The sequence below is a fragment of the Mytilus trossulus genome, chromosome 11, assembly GCF_036588685.1.
Source record: "Mytilus trossulus isolate FHL-02 chromosome 11, PNRI_Mtr1.1.1.hap1, whole genome shotgun sequence".
In the NCBI taxonomy this organism is placed as follows: Eukaryota; Metazoa; Mollusca; class Bivalvia; order Mytilida; family Mytilidae; genus Mytilus; species Mytilus trossulus.
Window position 1 is genome coordinate 61,955,050 of NC_086383.1, and position 22,978 is coordinate 61,978,027.

The 22,978-nt window shown below is 31.3% G+C and overlaps 1 long non-coding RNA gene across 1 annotated transcript; it reads left to right on the top strand.

Moving 5' to 3' along the window:
- Positions 1 to 256: 256 nt before the first annotated feature.
- Positions 257 to 6,339, top strand: LOC134690532 (uncharacterized). The gene is made up of 4 exons (XR_010101959.1): positions 257 to 496; positions 2,570 to 2,632; positions 5,086 to 5,173; positions 5,743 to 6,339. It is a non-coding gene; the product is annotated as an uncharacterized LOC134690532 (long non-coding RNA).
- Positions 6,340 to 22,978: the final 16,639 nt, after the last annotated feature.

The following is a 22,978-nucleotide window of genomic DNA, read 5'->3' on the forward strand; positions in this document are numbered from 1 at the left end:
AACCTTAGTACTAGTGACAACAAGCACTTTAGATGTAGTCTAAATACTGTAATTTCTGAGTTACTAACATAGCATTTATCCAATCCTACTAAGAAACTTATAAAACAAAACAGTGTTTGTTTCTTAAATGTTTATTTTATATCGATGACACGGATACATTTATCAGTGTATGATTACACAAAGGATCTTGCTAGAAACATGCATCGGATCTTGTTAATACCACCTGTGGGGAAAACCCGTGTGAATGATCAAGAATGATATTTGACATGTTTGTCCATCTGTCACGTGCATCAACCACATTAGTATATATATTTATCTTTATATCATATTGGAATCAATCATCTAACAAACAAACTGCTGGTTTTCGACATATACCTCCGTTACAACAATGGTGAATTGGAAAATTGATAATGGCAAACTGAATATCCAAGGGATTGAAGATTTTTAAGAACAAATTGAGTATGCTAAAAGCTCCTTGCAGTATAAGAAGATCGAGGTAATTGTTTTTATAATTGTTTTTTAAGGCATTGGCTAATTTTCAGGCGTCGGCAAAATAATAAAATATGCAATTTATCAGCCTTGGTTAAAATGTCAAAATAAAGCCGACATAATAGCATATATACGGGGTTTTAAGTTGGATCCAGCAAAACAGTAAATACGTTATTTTGCCGGTCATTTGTAAAGAATTAATTTAAATATTTTCTCTATAAAAAAAAAAAGTACTACGGAAATGTGCATTGTCAACAAAAAACAATCAAAATTATTACTAATTTACATTTTTAGTTAAATGAAATAACAGTTTCATCATTTTAGATTTATCAGGATAAACGAAAATAAGAATGATTTTAAAACAATTATAAATAAAGATAAACTGATATTGAGCAAGCATAAATTATGTTGCAATGCAATGATATTAAAACTTGTAGTTGAAATTACTTGTACAAAACTGTCACATTCCAATGCTTCATAAATGAATAAGAATGAAATCTTCGATTAAGAGTAACAATCACATTGGATACAAATTTTAGAAAAACCCTCACAATTGAATACATGTATATGTACAGAAAAACGTGTTTTACGGGGGAAATTGGCTTCTGCTTCCTTGAGCATAAAATTATTTTCGATTTTTCCGACGACAGTCAAAAGATGCAGCCAAAACAGCACTATTATTTAAATATAGAAAGCCAAACTCTAGGTGCAGGATTTTATTATTGCACTGAGCCTTCTCGTAAGCTAAATGCACGTCGGAGCTATACGATGATGCGTGACGCCGCGGTATTATTCTATATTAAAAGCGTATATTGTCAGGTTAAGATTTAAACTAAAAGTAATCAAGGATTTCATAGAGAGGTTCATTCCATCATTGTCCATCCTGACATAAACATGATAAATGAATATTTATTTGACAAAAGAGGGACGAAAGACACCAAAGGGACAGTCAAACTCGTAAATCTAAAACAAACTGACAACGCCATGGCTAAAAATGAAAAAGACAAACAGAAAAACAATAGTACAAATGACACAACATAGAAAACTAAAGAATAAACAACACGAACCCCACCAAAAACTAGGGGTGATCTCAGGTGCTCCGGAAGGGTAAGCAGATCCTGCTCCACATGCGGCACCCGTCGTGTTGACAACATATGACTTGAATTGACTCTTCCTATACGGTTAAAGATGTAGACAAATAACTGAACTACTGAGTATAATAAAGATACGGTTGTCCATGAAGCTCACTATAAATAATATCTTTTGAGGACATATTTCTTGTTTGTATGACCTCGCCCTTTTACAAATTTAAAGAGTAGAATTAGATTAAACATGCTTAATGTGAAAATACAATTTTTTTCCCTATATTTTATTTCCTCAGGCTTCCGAAATCATCTTGTTAGAAAAGCAAAAAAATGACCAAGCCGAATCGCTACAGCACTATCTATTTATTGAGACCAAAGAGAAAGAAGTAACCATTAATTAGTTCCCTAAAAAATATATAAACCAGTCTATGTTGACACTTATAGCTATATATGAACTTATATGTAAATGAAAGGGTTAAAGTGTTGCATGTGGTACCCTTAGTGCCAGAAACAAAATAATTAAATAAGAGTTCACGGCCAAGTATTTTTAATCATGTTTAATCGTGACAGAAAGCCGATGCATGCCTTATGAAAAGAAGTACACTGTTTGATCACCAATTCACGTCTTTATAGTTTTAAAAAGTGCTTAAATGTTTAAACTGTTAATAACAAAAAATGTTTATTAAATTATTCAATAACAGAAAAACAGAAAACAATACCAAAATCTATCAATTGCAAGACGATATCTTTTTCCTAGTGCCATAATTTTTCGAAAATTGAATGATGATACTCATCGTAATCAATATCTTATAATTATATTGCCTTAAACAAAATATCTTAGAACCGTAACCTCTATTACGAACTTGAAGGCCCTACGGTGACCTATAGATGTTAATTTCTGCGTCATTTTGGTCTCTTGTGGAGAGTCGTTTCATTGACTATCATACCACATCTCTAATTTTATATTGATATATGGGACTACTTTTTTTATTTAGAAATCTTGTAAACGGAATGAGAAAACTATAGCAGAAAAAGATATCATGATCAAGAACTTGGAGGTATGTTCATAATATTTGATTTGATTGTAATGCCTTTGGCAAAGTGAATCAGTGAAATCTATAATATGTGTATGCAATGTAGTTTTAAGCTATCAACCGTTATAGTTCTGTCTTCTCCGCAAAATATCAACGAGCACCCAAAAGAAAACATATATTTATATTATTTTTAAGTTCAGATTTGCACGTTGTGTAACAATTCAGCTTTTTTCGAAAACCGGTCGGGATCCAGTTCGCGGAAAAGGTGGGGAGGGGGTGTAAACCCCTGAACATCATGATACATTTGCATTTTTTGTGAACTTCAAAAATAATCTAAAATTTATTTCCAGCCATGTGTCATTGCTGGAACGATTTCACACTTAATTGAAATATTTGTTTGCGTTTTACTTGACGTTAAATTGGGCCACATTTGTTCATGTTATGTGTCTGTCCGAAATCAGTAATTTAGTGGTCGTTTTGGCTGCTGTTTGTGATCTATGATTTAATTTCTATTTATCGGTCGTTGATATTCACGTTTAATTTTTTATACTCCACCTACAATAGAAGAGGGGCATTATGTTTTCTGGTCTGTGCCTCCGTTCGTCCGTTCGTTCATTCGTTCGTGCGGCCATTCGCTTCAGGTTAATGTTTTTGGTCAAGGTAGTTTTTGAAGACGTTGAAGTCCAATCAACTTGAAACTTAATACACATGTTCCCCATGATATGATCTTTCTAATTTCAATGCCAAATTATAGTTTTAGCCCCAATTTCATGGTCCACTGAACATAAAAAATGATAGTGCGAAGTTCAGGTTAAAGTTTTTGGTCAAGGTAGTTTTTGAAGAAGTTAAAGTTACATCAACTTGAAACTCAGTACACACGTTCCCTATGACATAATCTTTCTAATTTGTATTCCAAATTAATGTTTCGACCACAACTTTACGGTCCACTGAACATAGAAAATGATAGTGCGAGTGGGGCATCCGTGTACTATGGACACATTCTTGTTTGACATTATGTTAAATCGTATTTTTAGCTCACCTGTCGTCGTTAACTTTTACAAAAATTTTCTCCTTTGAAACTACTTGGCCAAATAAAATCAAACTTTGCCACAATCATCATTGGGGTATCTAGTTTAAAAATTGTGTCCGGTGACCCGGCCAACCAACCAAGATGGCCGCCATGGCTAAAAATAGAACATAGGGGTAAAATGCAGTTTTTGGCTTATAACTCAAAAATCAAAGCATTTAGAGCAAATCTGACATGAAGTCAAATTGTTTATCAGGTTAAGATCTATCTGCCCTGATATTTTCAGATGAATCTGACATTCCGTTGTTAGGTTGCTGCCCCTGAATTGGTAATTTTAAGGAAATTTTGCTGTTTTTAGTTATTATCTTGAATATTATTATAGATAGAGATAAATTGTAAACAGCAATAATGTTCAGCAAAGTAAGATTTACAAATAAGTCAAATGACCAAATTGGTCAGTTGACCACTTTAGGAGTTATTGCCCTTTATAGTCAATTTTTAACCATTTTTCGTAAATCTTGGTAATCTTTTAGAAAAATCTTCTCTGATGAAACTACTGGGCCAAATTATTTGAAACTTGGCCACAATTGTCATTGGGGTATCTAGTTTAAAAATTTGGTTCAGTAACTCGGCCAACCAACCAAGATGGCCGCCATGGCTAAAAATAGAACATCGGGGTAAAATGCAGTTTTTTGGCTTATAACTCAAAAACCAAAGCATTAAGAGCATATCTGACAGGACGTTAAATTGTTTATCAGGTCAAGATCTATCTTCCCTGGAATTTTCAGATGAATTTAATTATCGGTTGTTAGGTTGCTGCCCCTGAATTGGTAATTTGAGGAAATTTTGCTGTTTTTTTGTTATTATCTTGAATATTATTATAAATAGAGATAAACTGTAAACAGCAATAATGTACAGCAAAGTAAGAACTAAAAAAAAGTCAACATGACCAAAATAGTCAATAGACCCCCTAAGGAGTTATTGCCCTTCAAAGTCAATTTTTAACAATTTTCACAAAATTTGTAGATTTTCACTAACATTTTCCACAGAAACTACTGTTATAAATAGAGATAATTGTAAGCAGCAAACATGTTAAGTAAAGTGAGATCTACAAACCCATCACCATCACCAAAACACAATTTTGTCATGAATCCATCTGTGTACAATGTTTAATATTAACATAGACCAAGGTGAGCGACACAAGCTCTTTAGAGCCTCTAGTTTAAGCTTACACTACGGCATATGACTGCTTATTGTTGAATATTGTACAGTAAAATATAGCTGCTTACATCCAAATCAATTTACGTCTATGTGATAGTGTCACTAGAAATCATACCACATCTTTGTATACCTATCTAGTTTAAACATAATATTTCAATAAAATTAAAAGCAGCATTCAAACAGAGGTGAAATTCTTAAGATGATTACATTGTTTTAATTTTTTTCTCAGGATTTCGGAGCGAACGAAAAAGTAATACGCTTCTGGAAACCGGAAAAGAAATGGTATAATGCAACAGTCCTAGAAAAAACTAAATCAGGTAAACCATGATATAAATTAAATTAGAGAGAGATTACAAAAGAACGATAATTAATGAATTGATTGATAGTCAGGTAGTTTTTTTGTTGTTTAAGGCCACATTGTGCACATTAGGCTATATCATAGACATATGAAGATGTGGTATGAGTGCCAATGAGACAAGTCTCCATCCATGTAACAATTTATAAAAGTAAACCATTATAGGTCAAGGTACGGCCTTCAACACGGATCTTTGGCTCACACTGAGCAGCAAGCTATAACTATCACTAGTGTAAAACAATTCAAACAGGAAAACGAATAGAGGTCTAATTTAAAAATGACCGTTTGCATTTATTGGCTGAGAAAATTGGCGTATCTGGAGAGAACACAACAGAGCATCACATGTCTAATCAACAGAAACAATGTACATAGCATTCGAAGTAAAAAGACTCACTAAGGATTCAACATTTCGATAAAAGTCAAGGGAAACATCGTATGAAAGGAAAGATGAAGATATATTTGATTTATTTTAATACGCTTAATATGTGTTTGGTTTTCTGTCCCTTTGATTGGATAGTCTCTATTTTACAGGTTACAAAGTCGTATTTGCAGACGGCAACTTAGTAAGAGTGTTAAGTCTACAGAATCTACGAAAAAAGACATCGAGATGAATTCAGCTGAAGGTGTTTTGTTGAACAAAACACTTTCATATATATATATGAACTTACAAGAAACTCACAAGTCATCTGATAATGTTCTCAAAACGGGATATAATAAACAATATCAACAACACAAGGAAGCTGTATTTCCTTGTCCTTGAACAAAAGACATTTCACATCAGTCAAATGATCCTATAAATCTATACATGTATACAAGAATGAACAAGGTTATATATATTGTTTAATTTATATTGGGACATTATCATGATATCTTAATGATAAAAAAAAAACATTCACAGAATAAGCTTGTTTGGTCTGAATGTGCTTGTAATTTAATATGACAAACTGTATGTAGAATAAGAAGTAATTATCACACCATCAATGAAACAACATCAATGACGAAAATAAATAGATGAAAAAGTATGCAAAAATCATCAACAATAGATAGATGTGCATAGAATAAGTTATAAATCGCCAAGTGTGTTTCAATATTATGCACATAGAGCTGTTCAATATAGTTGCAATATTAAAACATGTAACATTGTGTCATAGAGCACTTTTTATAGTCATTAGTAAACACAATCTTAGCATATTAAAATTTATGATGATGTACTTACAAACATTGCGTTGTCCGATTATTTTCGACTTATGAGTTTGAATTTTCTTCTGGTATCATTTGTTTCTCTTTTAAGGAGGTTTGTTCCTAATGATGATGATTTAACGTAAGCTCCTCGTGTTTTAAAGCAATCTGTATTCAAATCATTCTGCCTTCTTTATACGGATAACAACAACATATTCAAACATTTTGTCAGGAATCTGATGTTCAGTAGATGTCGTTTGTTGATGTGGTTTATAAGTGTTTCTCGTTTCTCGTTTTTGATATATATTAGACCATTGGTCTTCCTGTTTTAATGGTTTTGCGCTAGTCATTTTGGGCCCTTTATAGCTTGCTGTTCGGTAGGAGCCAAGGGTCCGTGTTGAAGACCTTTTTTATACCTATAATGTTGTTTTGTTTACAAATTTGGACCTGGATGGAGAGTTGTCTCATTTGTACACATTTGTTTCATAAGAAGTCAAATGTCTAAACACTGTCTAAATTTCACATCTTGGGATGACAGTTTTAGTACAAACAATTATTTGATTTGCCGTTAATTTGAATCTTATGAGATTATGGGGAAATTTCCCCAATTTGTAGTCAACAATATATAATATGAACATGATGAGATTATGGGGAAATTACCCCAATTTGCAGTCAACAATATCTAAGATGAACATGATGAGATTATGGGGAAATTTCCCAAATTGATAGTCAACAATATTTCTATGATTTGAACATAATGAGATTATGGGGAAATTTCCCCATTTGATGGTCAGCAATATTAAAGCTTGTATTTTCTTATTAATTATCTTATCGTGGGGATTTCTGCATTCTGATGTTTTTTGTTGTAAATGTGAATGTGGGGATATATCCCCATTCTAATGTGATTGGTTTTATATGTGTATGTGGGGATTTTCTCCACTGGTACGTTTTTCAATTCAAGAAGACTATTTTTTCTTCATTGAGTGGGAAGATTTACTCAAATTTGATAACATCAAGTAAGCGCATTTCCATTATCTTATAGATTTGTTGACAAAAAGTGTTAACTTCAATTCACATCGTCAACCGAATTTGAAACCACCAAAAAAAGAGAATAAAATAGAAATTCTCTTTTTCAAATAGAATGCGTTTTACGTAATTTTAAATATATTTAAAAAAAAAAACAATGTGTCTGAGGTACGAGCCATGACCGTCTAGCTTGCAAAGCAGCAATGTGTACCATTAAGCTACGGGGGCCGATCACATTAACATCGTAATTTTAATGTACTTTTAAAAAAGTTTTGTCAAAATCAAGTGAAGGATTTCCGCCCCCCCCCCCCCCCCCCCCAGTTGATAAACTAAATAAATCTTTCTGGGTTGGTTAGTTTTTAAAAATACCGAAGTTGAAACAAAAAATACGTGTATTTTACCGCATAATATTTTCTACAGAAATAATGTTGCCATTGCCATTGCTCATGATTGTCTGCCGCTTCCCTGTCATCAACATTATCTCAAGTTTATCGGCGATTTGTCGCTCTGTTTCCAAAAATGTTTTATAACAGATTTCTAATAAATTCATTTTCAATTTATATAAAAAATATTGGAGTGCATACCTTTGTTTTACGTCTCTCTGGGTTGCCAATGTAGATTTCAATGTAATCTATCGTGTCAACTTCCAAGCAAGGACCGAAGCTCATAAACTCGGCAATCGGTAAAAAGTAAGTTTTTCGGTCAAAACTCCGACAGTTTTCTTAAAATTTCAATATGAATGGACGATCTCCCCAAACAGTCCTTTTGCAAGGTGACACAACATTACATTTTTTGACATTAACTAAAAAAATCTTCTTGGGGCGAGCGTCCGCTCCTATTTCATTCATTCGATATTACTGTTAGGTACCGACCATTTTGTTGTTTTTGCGTTACTATAGTGCTGCAAAGAAAAACGTGTCGTTTCGATTGTTAAAAGTTAAAAATATTCGAACTTCAATGGTGTTTATATTAATTCGATATTTATGGAAGTTAAAAAACATATATTTCAGAAAAACAATTGTCTTCAATTTTTCACTAAAATAGGGGGCCAATTAGATAGTTTATCATACCTTCGCCTTTGTCAAAACTCATAAATTCTTTTCCAAAATTTAACTAAAAATAAACAAGAAATAAAAAAGTGGTTATTAAAAGTAAAATCACAAAAATACTGAACTCAGAGGAAAATCAATTAGGAAAGTCCATAATACATGGCAAAATCAAATAACAAAACGCATCAAAAACGAATGGACAAGAACGGTCATATTCCTGACTTGGTACAGGCATTTTCAAACGTAGAAAATGATGGATTAAACCTGGTTCTATAGCGCTAACCCTCTCACTTTAAAAACAGTCTCATCAAATTCCGTTATATTTACATGATGCGTTAAATAAACAGTCACAATTAATAAAATAGTCAAAATATGGGTACATCAGTCATCATCGTATAACAATTTTAAAAGGGGACAATTTAACCGAATACAAAAACATCTTCTATCTACGAACACATTAACTGATTTGAGTGTCTGACGTCAGAAAATTTTATACGTCACATAAATTTGTCGTTCAATGTGCATACAAACCTTTCATCGACCGTCATTCGTCTGTTTCCATTTAAACAATAAGTCTTTTGTTGGTAATATGAATTGTACAAGTATCCATCTATATATTTCTAACTTATTTTCTTTTAAATAATGAAACATGAAATCATATGGTTGGTAAATACAAAGATTCTCATTTATTTGTAATATACGCATCCAACACTAATTGATGGTTCAGTTTTATCTTTACAAATTTACCTGTACAATATATTTGTTAAAAAGCGTTAAGCCTCAATGTAATTGCCTTTCAATATTTGTAACTGTCTAGGAATATTTACGATACTTTTAATAGAACTTTCAGACTTTATCATCTAAAGCCAGTCTTTTGTGATGTTTTTTTTTAAATATTTATCTATGCAATCAAAAGTGAAATCACAAAAATATTGAACTCAGAGGAAATCTAATCGGAAAGTCCATCATCAGATGGCAAAATCAAATAACAAAGCACATACAAAAACGAATGGACAAGAACTGTCATACAAATTATTCTTGCAGTCTAATTTTTGCAAAATAAAATGTTGAGATATATTACCATGATTACCAGTGTCATCTATAATATCATTGACATATATCAAGTTACTCCTAATCAAATTTTTAAAATTAATTGTTTTATTTTTAAAATTAATCAGTTTGTTCCTCCAAATTACCTGTTTCCTTACTTCTGTGAAGTTGGTAGATGTTTGTGTCTGTCCACCGCCTGATATTACACAACATTTGAATACTTCTCATGTGGCATTTATACGTATATCCAAGGGTACCTATATCTGGTGGTGATTATTAACCGTTTTTTTCTTCTTTTTGTTTAATTTTGAAGAAAAAAAATGGAATTTAACCTTTTTTTAGCATTTTGGAAAAAAATAATTTTGTAAATTTTTCATGTTTTTTTCATTTATTTTTATAATTAAATTTTAAAAGAAATTTTTTTTTAAATATTTAATTTTTTTTTGAATTTTTGAAAAATTTGACTTTTTTTGAAATATTTTGCATTTATAAATTTTTTAAACTTTAAAAAAGTTAATTTTAGTTGCCTTCGTCCATGCAAGTTAGCCTTGGTTGCCTTCGTCCATGTATGCATGGACTAAGTCTGTTGTGTTAGTCCATGCAAGCATGGACTAAGTTAGGGTTAGTTGCCTTAGTGCATGCATGCATGGACTAAGTCTGTTGTGTTAGTCCATGCATGCATGGACTAAGTTAACGTTAGTTACCTTCGTCCATGCATGCATGGAGTAAGCTTAGTTTCTAAGTTTTCATGTTTACAAATCATGAAAAGGTTAAGCCATACTATCAAGTTTTGCAATTTATTTCCTAAGGTAAGTTATAATGCACAATATGTATGTAAAACATAATTAATAGGTTGAATATGAAAAAAACCAACTAAACAGAAAAAAGGTAATTAATACCTTGTTTCTATAAAATTCTGGGATATGATTGATATATTCTAAAAAAAAAATTATGCTAAATTACTGAAATCTTCACAATTCTAGCATTTTAGTTAAATTTTAGACGGTTTACGTGTAAAACGAAAGTGGCCGCATTCGTGTTCATCCTTAATATTGAAATGTAAGTTGTATTTTATTATAATACATAACATATATAAAGGTTGAGGATGAACACGAATGCGGCCACTTTCATTTTTGACCAAAAACAACTGAAAAGTGACATTTTTCGGCGTATTTGATAGATTTTTCATATTTGAGCTTGAATCGGATCGTTTTTAATGACAAAATCAGTTAAAATCTTTCAAATAAACTGATTGATTCAAATGAAATAGACACTTCAGTGTTTAAAAAGTGGTCAAAATCTTTTGTCAGATGAACCTGACATTTGAGGCCAAAATCGGTCCTTACCGGACCTACTCCTTTCTCTGGAACTGTACAGGCATGTTATATTTGTTATTCTCACTGGATTTTGTCAAATGTCAAATCGTTTGTAGTTGTCAATCATTTTTTTTTCTGTTTAATTAATCACGCAGTTCATTTATAAAATTTTATTTTGGTTTAATTTTTATACGATTAATTGGTTTACAGTTTGATTTAGCAGAAATATTGACAGTTGTTAATGTTTGTGTCATTTTGGTATTTTGTGGATAGTTGTCTCATTGGCAATCATACCACATCTTCTTTTTTATATAGTTAGATATTACAATTAATTATCTAATTACTACAACAGTTTTACATTATTAAGTTTTGTTATTTTCATTATTATTAATACATGTTATATATATCTTTATGACAAACCTTATTTTGAACACTATCCTTTTTTTGGAAATTTTTAGAAATTTGAATGTGACGTCACTTGTGTGCATTGCTCTCTTTGGCTAACATACATACGTTGTTCGGCTGTGCCTTTTTATGTGCTGATTAAGATTGTTTTATGTATTCGTTTGTATAGTAAGAAGGATTGGAATCTCATGGTTTATCATTTTCTATTACGCAGCGAGAACTCACTACTCGCCACTACTACTTGTAACTTAATTACGACAAAAATCCTTCAAATAGATATAGGAAGATGTGGTGTGAGTGCCAATGAGACAACTCTCCATCCAAATAACAATTTAAAAAGTAAACCATTATAGGTTAAAATACGGCCTTCAACACGGAGGCTTGGCTCACACCGAACAACAAGCTATAAAGGACCCCCAAATTACTAGTGTACAAGCATTCAAACGGGAATACACCACCACTTTGCGAGTTTGTCCGTTATCGGAAGGAAAAAATATCAAATATGCGCGTTTTATAGACGTCATTTACCAGATAGAGGTACTATACACGTTCATCAAGCATCTTTAAGTTAGTGATCGTCATTGTGGAGTATAAACTAGATATACAAGAGGGACGAAAGATACCAAAGGGACAGTCAAACTCATAAATCTAAAATAAACTGACAAAACCATGGCTAAAAATGAAAAAGACAAACCGACAAACACTAGTACACATGACACACCATAGAAAACTAAAGAATAATCAACACGAACTCCACCATAAACTAGAGGTGATCTCAGGTGCTCCGGAAGGGTAAGCATATCCTGCTCCACATGTGGCACCCGTCGATGTGATATCAAATCCGGTAAATAGTGTAATTCGGTAGGTCACATTTATGTAGGGAAGGGGATTGTAGTTACGACGTAAGGAACATATCCGATATCATTTGTGAAACGTTTTTTCCATAATGGTCAACCAACTCGTAATGGCGTCCGTAAAATTTACGAAGAGATGATATCAACTTCATCATTAGGAACTCTTGGTTTAATAGCTTCCTTGTGAGCAGCAACCCTCTATCAAGAAAATCATGATAGGAAATTCAAGCACGGCAATATCGAATCCCTAATGACACCAGTGCTTAAACACGATTATGACAATTCAATTTGCCGAAAAATTCGAAAATAGTTTTCCAACCACATACTCAACATTGGAACGGAAGTGACGATGCCCCGAAACGCACGAATGATGTTCATTTTAACCAAAGTTTTCGACGGAAATTCATCGAACTCGAACGTTTTCTATTAATGGTGATATTTTAAATTATGACCCTGGTACCTTTGATAATAAATTAATAACTTATTTGTCTTGTTGATTAAGTCAGAAATCGTCTGATTTCATTTATATGATAAAACAATTTGAATTGAATTAATTGATAAAAGAAATAAATATAAAATATTGAGAACAAGTCAATAGATAGTCAATAGATGTGGTATTGTTGCATGTGGACACTATTCTAGTCAGACCAAAGGTAAACTGTTGACATTAAAATATACGTTTTTAACTGACGATTCAATGAAGTTTTAAATGATTGACAACCATAAAACTAATAAAGTTAAGGTTTCAAGGCAAATTAAAAAACAAGGATAACATCTCAGTAAAGATTATACAAAAGACCCTGCCGAACTTGTTTTACTATTGACAATTAGGACCTAAATCAAACCCAACAAACATGCCTACTTTTAATCATTCAAAAGATCATAATTATATAGTTTAGTGATTAGATAACAAATTCAGGAAGGTATGGTTCGCACGAGTTGATAGATAGAAAAAGATGTTGCAATTCATTTGTTAGATGTTACAATGTACCTTTATCTATGTAATATACCAGCTCTGACAATTAATTACATCATCATTGCAAGATAATTTAAAAAGGTGTTCGTTAGGTTCAATTTTAACGGGGATCATCGGTATATATTTTCTTAAATTTGATTTTCATATACTTTGCCAAAATGAAGATTTCACTTTGCTTTTTGAAAACTGATATACTGTGGATTCATTTATTTTCTTGGGTATCAATTTTCGTTGATAGAGGGAAACTTGCATTTTCGTGAATATTTGATTTCGCGGTTCACCTGTACCCACGAAATTAGTATACAACGAATAATAATGAATCCACAGAAATAAAAAGCTTGTGTCACCGTTCTTTTTTAAGCTACAAGTCGGGTCAAATTGCACAAATTTGCATCTATTTTTCATAAAAAAAACATATGTTAGGAAAAAAAAAAGAAATCTATGAGATAGAACTTTGAAAAAAATATGCGAGAAGATAGGCTTCATATCTCATCTTCTTATATCTATGTGTTATATGGATTGAGAAAATGCAAATAAAGAAAGGTGTCACCAAAATTGTTTTCTTGCTACAATTAAAAAAAAATGAAAAATTTCGCTATCATTCCAGTAAAAATCTTGAACGGCTAACATAATAACAAAACTCGCCTTAAACACAAATATTTGATATTCCTTTAAATAGTTTGGATAATGTATTAAATCACGTATTTTTCTTTACACAAATATATATATATTTATATTCATAAATTGAAAATATGCCTAATTTTTTTTTTTATCTAAAAGCTAGTTTATTCGAGTAAAGCACCTTCATTACTTTTACAAACAACAATTTAATACTTAGTATGTAAGCGTTAAACATTCATCATTCATTCTTTGTACATACAAAATAAACAGTTGATATGTAAGACTTATTTATCCATTTATTTTACAAACACTTAATATTTAATATATGAGAGTTATATTTTCATGTCTTTTAAACAAGTAAAAATCTTATGCGTAAAAGTTTAAAACTATATTTATACTTGTGGTAAACAATACAAGAAGTTTATTACATGTATGTTGACAGATATGGTTGAATAATTTGCGTTCAATATTTGTATTATTCTCCAGTTTCTGGATTTGTCCTGATAACAGAACGATCATTTTCTATAAAGGTAAGTTTATATTTACAATATTGATTTGTAAGGACGATAAAAACGGACAATTCACATATATATTATTCATAAGAATTGGTAATTCAACATTTTTTGAATTAATTTCAAGAGGAAAATCATACTTTTTTATTTTATTATTGTACATGATGTTCATATGTTTGAATAAATGAAAAATTATTCAAATTTTTAGAAAAAGTCAATACATATTGTATGGTTACCATGGAGACAAATATAATCCAAAGGACAATAATTGAAGCTTAGGACTAATAAATTTTTAACTTATAATTTAATGATGTTTCTTGAAAATCAGAAACCTTATAAAACTTGAATTTCATGACAAATGAAAACAGGATTTGATTTCATCTCAGCACAGATAAACAAAAACCTGTAGAAATTGAGGATTAATACCACATATAACATACATTACCAAATCTTTACTTTTTCTTCTATTCGTATTGACTGATAATTTCCGGAATAAGGGGTAATGAATAATTATTTTATTGATTAAACAACAAATTAAAGAAAAGTATAGTCCGTATGAAAAAAGAATGTTAAAATTGTGTATTTTGATTCCGGTTTTCATTTTATGATATACCTTCATCTATATAGTGTACCTTCTCTGACAATAAATACTATAATCATTTCTAGAGATTAAAAAAAGATGTTCATTACGTAAAATCTGGGACTATTATTACATATGTGTATTATAGCGTATTATAGTGGTCTCAATGTTTGAGATTTAATCTTCAGTAAATATAATCAAGGTAAATAAAAGGTATGAAGGCATGAATCCTTTGACCGTGACAGTAAATGGTCAGTTATTGTATTCATGAGTATAACATCTTGGTCAAACGATTGTATGTTCTTATTAAATACTTCAAAGAAACATAAAACTCAACACCATTATTTGGATATCATCTCTCCCCTACAGCAAAGAAAGATTATTTTATAACAAAAAAACACAAATGTCCAATTTGCTGCAATTTGATAATCAGAACCAATGTTTGAAAAGCCGAAATTATATGGTATAGCATTTCATTAGAAAACCAATTATCTTCTAAGGTCAATATTGCAGAAGATATAATCATTTAAGGTGGTATTGGTGTCTTTCTCCATCTTTGATTGTAAAACACAGTGAACCAAAGGTCCATATTGTCTATCAAGTTAGCAAAATTTAATGCAGGAATGCCGATATTCAATATGAATTTTCATTTATAAGAATATAACTTAAAAATATTATTATTTTTGCAAAAATTTATTATTTTTTAAAATTGCCATTGGTAACTCTAAAATAGTGCATTTTCTGAAGGATTCTACATGGAATTTTCCTATTGTGTATTTTAGCCGGAAAAAACTCACGGTGAACCTATCTTTTCTTTTGAAATTCTCAAAGCATTGTCTGAAAGCTATCTTTTCCTTAAGTATTTAACAATTTTATAATTTTGTTTAGTTTCTAACCACAAAATTGTATTTTTTCCTGTGTAATCCTTACAAAATGTGTCATTTTGTCACGTCCTGTAGCTTGAGAAAATGCGCGGTACCCTATCATTTTTATCATATATTTCAACATATATCAATAGATACTACGTTTTGGCAAAGTATGAAAAATTTCTATCATTTTTATTATAGACTCCCATACCACCTTAATGTTAGGAAAACCCTTATGACAACATTATCATCTAATATCTTGTCGTTTAAGGTCAATACTGCATGAGATATAGTCATTCGATCTGAGAAAACAAAAAATGACAGCACTATTGTAAAGCAAAATTATATCCGGGTGAAAATTGATCCGGAGGAAAAAATGTCACAGTAGTTGTTGTTATTTTTTTATCCGGAGGAAAATATTTCCCTGGGATATTTTTTCCTTTGCCGTGAAATTCTATCTGGGTAGTTAACTTATTGAATAGTTATTACAAAAAACTTATCCTTTAAAAATACTATGAAATAATAATAGTGTATTTGAAATAAAGCGAAATTGTTCAAAAAAATCTATTATAATGGGAAATAATTTCACAAATTATTCTTGAAAATTTTTTCTGAAATATTCAAGTTATCCTTTTATAAAGAAAATTATCATGAAACATAGGGAAGAAAACCAGAAGTAATTTCAAAGATCGCAATTGTGAAAATAATGTCATGATTAAATAAGGTTAGTGAAATACATGTAAAAGTGAGTTGTTTTCAGATCTCAGTACACATATACATTTAAAAGTAAGGTAGAAATATAGTTGCATTACTACTGCTAACAGTAATATAATAATTTGATTATGATGATATTTTTAACTATATAAATAGTTTTGTCTGGGGACAGAGATGTAGTTGTTGTTTATATGGATATCAGATAAATCATAGCATAACAATATATTGGAACAAAAGCATGTTTAACAGCTGGATAGTTTTTACCTGTGAAATGTTATCTGTCTTATCAAATCAAGTTGTAAGTCATCTTTTTATATAAATGAATATATAAAAAATAAGATTCAAGGAAAAATTTCACTATAAAATAGATTCAGAAATATATTATATTAATATCTTTAAAATATAAATTACTCATAATTACCTCCCTCTGATAAATTATGCAAATTTGGTCTACCTTTGTGAAACATTTTATAATTATAGTCAGGTATATATTGATTGTGAGTAAATTACATAGTAGTTAATGGAACTCTATTTCACACGGTTCTGTGAAATATAGTACGGCAAATATATACCGGTACATACTATCCGCATAACACAGATAGATTTTCACTCCTCTGGAAAAAATCAACCTGTGAAATACCATGCCTGGAAAAAAATTACCGGGACAAATTATCCTCAGGATAAAATATCACAGAGGAAGAAATAAACCGTTACACTATCGTCTATTATCTCGATTAATTGTATCATATATGTCACTAGTATATTTTAGAGAAACAGATCTCAGTTTTTAAAATCAATGCTCAATATGTGACACATTCGAAAACGATCTATAGCATGTATATATGTCTTTTGTTTTGAAAAAAAAGATATCATGATTTGTAATTTAAAGAAACCACAACATTAAAAACTAGCACTTGGTAATCTATTGAAAAATAGGGAAATCGTGATGTGTTGGGAAATTCGCGATTAGTTGAAATCTTGAACAGACATGACACAATCATTGAAGATCAAGACTACTTGTGGAAGAAAAATATAAAAAATCTAGGACAAGGAATTCAAAACCAAAGTATATGAATCAAGAAATTTAAGTGTATACTTTTCAAACCGTTCCGAGGAATAGACCTTAACTCAGGGTAAGGTTTTTTATTAACTTTCTGATTATTGTAGGCTCACCAAATAAAGGCAGCAGTAGTATACCGTTGTTAAAAATTCATCAATTGATTCAGAGAAAACATATTCGTCTTACAAACTAAAACCAATTAAGTGAAACACCTCATCTATAAGTGCTTTTCAACCGAATACTAAATATTCGATTTTAACTTCCAACTGTTGTTCAAGGGGGGTCTCATTGGGGGTTCCGATCCCGGATCCCGCTTACTGTTTTGTCAGATAACCATATCCCGCTTACACTATATACGTAAGCAATTCTATTTTTTTGTCATTTCCCGTGTCCCGCCAGACCTCATTTTCTGTTTTCACGACACAATAAGTTGACTTTCACGTGTCACGCTTACAAAAAATCGGTAATCCCGCGTCACGCTTAGACCCCAATGAGACCAACTTCAAGCGCTAGCGTTGATATTACGTAGTGAAACACGAGTCTGAGGGACCAAATTATCAGTCGGTTATCATTGATGCGTTTGCACAATCATAATCAAAAATAAAATACAGCTGGAAAACATTAAAAAAAGAGGCAACATATACCAAAGAGACGTCCAAACTCAAAAGTCAAAATCAAACCGACTTGGCGATACCATGCCAGACACTAAAAACCAAGAAATGAAAACTAACAGTTTACAAAACACAATATAAAAATCTGAGACTGAGCAACACCAAAACCACCAGATCCCGAGATCGATCTCAAATACTCCGGTGTTAAAAAATCAACAAGACACTAAATAAAATACTGTAAACCAACTTATTTCCGCGGATACTTTTTTGCGCGTGTTACCCTTTCTAGACCACTTCACGGGTATTTAATTTCGCGATATTCTGATTTACTTGATGAAGTTTAATAAGGAATGATGGAAGTTTTACATATTTGCGACAATTTAAATTCACGTTATTTTTCTACTCGCGAAAGTCGCGAAAATAAATCGCTCGCGAAAATAAGTTGGTTTACAGTACACAAAATTTAGGGAAAAGGTCGACTAAGAATTGTAAAGAATTTAAATCAAATAATATGTAATAACATATGGCTAATTCGGTTTTTTAAACATTTATGCATTTTCAAGTAAGATCTAATAATTATTTCGTGGATTTATAAGAGGGACCAAATCAATAGATTATAACACTCCTGATAGTATAAGGTGTAAACCTGAAATTTGATGCAACCGTCATACACGTCAGAGTTTAGCTTGATTTTAAAGAAGGTCTTATCCATCATTTTCTTTTTTTTTAAGAACATGCCTTTACCACGTAAGGAATATGACAGCTGTTAACCATTCGTATGATGTGTTAGAGCTATTGATTTTTTCATTTTGAATTTTCCTCTGCGTTCGATATTTTTGTGATATTTGACTTTTTAAACAAGAAGTCTGTTCACCGGTATTTTTTTAAAGTCTTTCACCGTGAAATTTTATACAAATTAATTCTATTATCTGCTTCATGTTATACCTCTTGGTAAGATTTGTTCAATGTAATCATTGAATAGGTATTATTTTGGAAATTAACTATTGACACAAAGATGTGAATCGTCTTTTTGGTATCTTGATAGTATTATGCAAATGTTTAAATCAAATTAAGTGTCTCGTTGTAAATTATACACATGGGAAAATGGTTATTGCTATATTTCAGCGTTTGTGACCTTCATTTGAATATTAGACGTTAATAGCATTAATATATTGTTGTCCTCTTTTTATACACACACATTAAGAAGGTTCATTCATTTTACAAACAATTACAATTAAATCGGATCATGTTTCAAGTTTGTTGTATAATCAGCTAACACATTTATTGATAATAACAATTGAAAACTTGCGTTAATTTATTATAGAACAACTTGTGCTGTATTGGTAGAAGGACGTCCGATCTTAACTAATGTAATTCATGTTTTGTACAAGAGACCAAATGGCATAAATAATTAACAACTGCGTTAAAATTAAAGTAAACTTACCGCTGAGTGTGTGTTTTTTTTTGTTTTTTTTGACATAGTTATTGTTTGATATTTGACCAAAAAAATATATTTAATTTCAACTTAAGCACGTTTCGTATGAAAAATTGAGCTTTCGGATCATCAACCGACCAGTTGTGCTTAACGGACAAAACACATGATCGGTTGAAATATCTTTTGAAACTGAGTGTTTTGCTTTATTTATCTGTCAACCCGAAACTACTATAGATGATGACAAGTGTAGTATCTCATTACAAATATCGATGCATTATCCCCCCTAGTAATGCTCATACCAATGCTTCAATTTTGACGATTGTTGCTTTCCGATGTACACTCAACACAGACTAGAGGAAATTCGCAATAAATGCAAATATGAGACCGACCATATACTACGTTTAGTATACATCTAAACTACGTGTACGCATCTTTAGCGGATAGTTAGCACATTTCATTTCTTATCAATACTCAGTTCCTTATCGTAGCCGCGATTGGACTTACTGCCAGAAGTTACCTACCCTTAAATATCAATTAATACAATGTTATAAAACATACGAACACACCCACTCAACTTCGAATTTTAAAACGTGCATAATATTCATTTTGGAATGGTATAAGTCATAGTTATCAAAAGTACCATGATTATAATTTAGTACGCCAGATGTGCGTTTTGTCTACATAAGACTCATCAGTGACGCTCATATCAAAATAGTTATAAACAAATACAAAGTTGAAGAGCATTGAGGATCCAAAATTTCAAAAAGTTGTGCCAAATACGGCTTAGGCAATTTATGCCTGGGATAAGAAAATCCTTAGTTTTTTGAAAAATTCAAAGTTTTGTAAACAGGAAATTAAAAAAAAAATACAACATTTTTGATATTCATGTCAACACCGAAGTGCTGACTACTGGGCTGGTGATACCCTCGGGGACGAAACGTCCACCAGCAGTGGCATCGACCCATTGGTGTAAATAGTAATAAAATGTACCAGGATTATAATTTAATACGCCAGACGCGCATTTCGTCTACATAAGACTCATCAGTGACGCTCAGATCAAAACAGTTAAAAATAAAAAATAATAAAAAAAATGGGCTGGTAATAAGCTTCTTCCAACAATAATGATATACAACTTATGTTAGAATGAAAAAAGATGACACCTTTTGATTCGTTTGCTGTGAGGCAGACATGTCATATTAAACTACTTTGATGGAACATTATTTTTAAATAGCTTTAAAAGTAAATGTTAAACAAAAATGTTCATAAATTGACAATAGAATAATTCATCATCTTAATGATAAACTATTGACACAAATAGATTGTCCGCTTTTATGTATGTTTGGCTGTATAAAGCAATTGTTCAATTTAAAATAGTAATACTTTGATTTGTTAACAATGTAGACATCACCCATAGTTATAGATCCTGGATCAAATAACCTAACTGAAAATTATAAAAAAAATATCAATGGTATCACAATTGTATACTAAAATGTATTTGATAATCACGATTACCCATCTTTTTTTTGAGATATTGAGATAAGACGTGGCACGGTACTTGTCTATCCCATTCATGTATTTGGTTTTCATGTTATATTTGTTATTCTCGTGGTGTTTTGTCTGATGCTTGGTCCGTTTCTGTGTGTGTTACGTTTCGGTGTTATGTCGTTGTTCTCTTATATTTAATGCGTTTCCCTCGGTTTTAGTTTGATACCCCGATTTTGTGTTTTGTCCATGGATTTATGAGTTTTGAACAGCGGTATACTACTGTTGCCTTTATTTACCTAAACTTATTCAAGCAAGGATTGACAAATAATTGAAACCGGCACTGCCATCAGAAACAGTGTTCCTCAGTCTCTTTGTCGAGGCGATACAAAAATGTATATACATATATATATGCATATTTATCTGTCTTCTTTTCCAATTTTTATTATATATGATGAGTTTATTTAAAACAATGTCTTGTATCTGTCAACTCCCAATTACATTTTAATAATTTATTTCTTATTAGTAATTTATATGGAAAGGATATTTAATCATACTTCTGCAACACTATCTAAATTAGTTGCTACCGATGTAATTAATATGAATATCCCATATGGTCTGTTGTGACTTCTTTTATTAGTAAGGGCATTTTTATTGATTAATTTCAGGTGCATGTCAAACCTGAAAGAAGTGTAGTTGTTATATGGCGTTTTCCTTAAATATGCTTGTGGTTTCCTTTTGTGTTGCCTCTAAAGATGTAACTACTCGAAAAAAGATATAAGCCGCTGATTTAGTCTTGTAACGCTTGCGTCTTGAAATAGTACTGTCATTGTGCCACAATCTAATCGAAATACAGTTTCCGTGTTCATGCTTCACGTAAAAGTATTTTACACGCTACGAATTACACTGACTTAAAATAAAATTTCAGAATCCTTCGATTGTGTCGAAATGATGGAAACCTTCATAAAATTGAAAGATACATTTTATTGACTGATTTAATATTTGCCAGGACGAAATGCGCGTCTTAAGTACACAATTTTAATCTTTGTAAATCTAATGAGGTTATTCATTATTGTTCTGTGTCAGATAGTTGTCTCATTGTGGTCATTTATACCACACCTGCCTATTAACTTCTATAATTATGACTTTTTGACCTTCAGTAAATTATTAAACGTTAATCGGAGTAGCATTAAGATACATTATCCTCATTTACTTAACAAACATTTTGAAGATTAATTCCTTTTACAAAAAATGAAAATTAACATTTCTTTATTCGAGCGTCAATGATGAGTCATTTGTAGACGAAACCTGCGTCTAGCGTAAACATAAATGTTCAATCCTGGTATCTATGATGAGTTTATTTATCAAATAGGTTTGAGTTTTGAATTTCGTGTTTAATGTTGGGGATTTAATCAGATTACACGTTTATTGATAATAGCTGTTGAAAATTGCGTTCGGTTATTGTAGAACAACATTCCCTTCTGTTGTTCTGTTAGATGGACGAACGGTCTTAACTAAGGTAAGTTGCGATTGGCATAGGAAGATGCGGTACAAGTATTACCGCCAACAAAACAAGTCTCCACAAGAGACCAAATAACTTTAATAATTATAGATTATCGTTGATTATCTCAACGAGATTGATTTTCTCGCTTGAGCTGGTACAGCGAAAGTGAGAAAAGCAATCGAGTTGAGATGACCAATGATAATCTGTTTATCGCTATTTTACTATGACGAAGTTGTCAATTTCAATGTCAATTTCATTAGCAACACCATGTGGCCTCCTTAGTTTCTAGCGATAATTTTTCCATATCAAGCGAGAAGCATGATATGAAAATTATCACAAAAAAGATCGAAGGAAAAATGAACAAAATAGCGATAATTAGCAACTATAGCAAAATCAAGTTACCGCTGATTGTTTGTTTGTTTTAAATTCTCTTACTTAGTTTTTGTTTGGGGAAAGTTACAAATTGTTATCAATGGTATCAGACTGATAGTTATAAACATTGTAAATTTAAAAAAAACTATATCACA